A 2013-nucleotide genomic window follows, 5' to 3' on the forward strand; every position below is an offset into this window, starting at 1 on the left:
GTATGACCTGATCTTTCTATAAGTGACAAATTGTGAATTATACTTGGGTATTAAAATGTCTTTATTAATAACAGTCAAACAGCAACACACTTTTGGACTGATTGGGTTGCCTGTGTGGTATGTGTTGCTGAATAACTACTGGTTATCGGAGACCCTTTCCACAGTGCCAATTATTGGGGACCCCTGCAGTAAGTTCCCATTGCCTGCCAAGTGTTAATGTACACAGGAAGAAAGAGGAAGAGACAAAAGAGAGGTGCAGCAGGGATCTGGGATGGCCAGTTGTTCTCTGGGAGCAAAGGGCTGCGAGGCAGCCAGAACCTCGGTATTTATTGATTACATCTGAGTCAAGGGCAGTGGGTGAAGGGCAGTGGGTGTTTCTGGGAACAGTAATGGTGACTACAGTGGACAAGTAAGAAGAACAAAGCATTCTTACATGGACAGGACCTTGCCCCATGAGTACCACAGCAGTCATTAGCGCTAGAGCTTCCAGCTGGGGAAAAGGAGTGGGATGTTTCTGCATCCAGCACACAGGGCAAAATAAGGACAAGCTTTGGACGTCCCTAGACCCAATTTATAATTCATGGTTCTCAAAACCTGGTACCCAACGATGTGATTCATTGGCTTGGGGGCTATGTCCAGCCCATTTTCTGGGCAGGGAAGGCCTGGCCCCAAGCTTTGCTGGAGGTATCTGTGTATCAGCTCAGCTTGGCAAGGTCAAACGGGAGACTCAGGGTAAAAAGTCAAGCTTGAGTAGTCTACACTGAGCAGCCAGCCAGATGTAAGACTGTCATTGAGTTTTAAAAAGCATGGAAACAGCCAGGTGTGGTAGAACATGCCTGGGAGGCAGACGCAGGAGAATTGTAAATTTCAGCCAAGCTCGGGCAATTTAGCAAAACTGTGTCTCAAAATATAAAAGGGGCTGGTAATGTAGCTCATTGTGAAGGCCCTGGGTTCAAAGTCCAGTACTAAAAAAAAGTGAAAGACTGTAAGAGGCATGATTACTGATATTATCTGGCTAGACACTAGTCACTTGTGACCCTTTAAATTTGAATTAATTACAAAAATTAGCTGGGTAGAGATGATATGTGCCTGTCGTTCCAGTTGATCCGCAAGCTGAGGCAGGAGGATGGCTTGAGCCCAGGAATTCCTGAGCAATAGCGTGAGACCCTGCTTCAAAAACAGTTCAGTTTGTGTTCTCACTTGCATTTATCACATTTCAGGTGCCCAATATCAAGTGGCTAGTGGCTACCTTCATGGAAAGCTTTTGAGATGTAGGGTCCTAGGTTTCTATTTCAGTGACTCCCATGCCTCCCTTAAATCCTTGTTCCTTTGAAATACCCCCTCCCCTGTGTTCTGGTTCCTGACCTTTGACTTTGTGACTTTTAGTGTAAAGGAGGGCTATTTCTCCATGTCCGTTCTGCTGCCCAAACTGCCTCAATTCCTTGGGAGTTATTTCAGGTCCAAACTTTGTGTTTCTGAAGGATGCTTAGCAGAGCAGAAAGCTTAGAATACTGGAGGGAAGTGGGATTTTTGTTTTCATGATACTGTCAACAACCTCTGTTGGGCAGTTTTCTTATTACAGTGCAAATTTGAAATTACTAGAAATACAGAGAACAAAATAATAGCGTAGGTGGAGCTTGCCTGGGCTAAGACTCATGCTGTGTGCTTTTTTAGTCTTTCAGCCTGGGGTCTATATTAAATGTAGGTAACGAGCAACTCATTTTCTTTTGTTTTGTTTTGCTTTGTTTTTATTTTGTTTCATATTATTATTTTTTTCATAATTTTATTGATAAACAAATAGCAATGAGACAGTTTCAAATCAAATCGCTAGGACAGTTTCAATAACTAACACACTGCATACATTCTTCTTAGTGGCTAATTGCTGTACAAGATGCGGACTTAGATCCTATTTACAAACACTATTAGAACAAATCATTTTATTCATTAAGAGAATGTAACTATATATCTATCCTAACCACTTTGAATACACAGATACAAAATGGACATTCATCT

Source organism: Octodon degus, unplaced genomic scaffold, assembly GCF_000260255.1.
Source record: "Octodon degus isolate 3935 unplaced genomic scaffold, OctDeg1.0 scaffold00323, whole genome shotgun sequence".
Classification (NCBI taxonomy): domain Eukaryota; kingdom Metazoa; phylum Chordata; class Mammalia; order Rodentia; family Octodontidae; genus Octodon; species Octodon degus.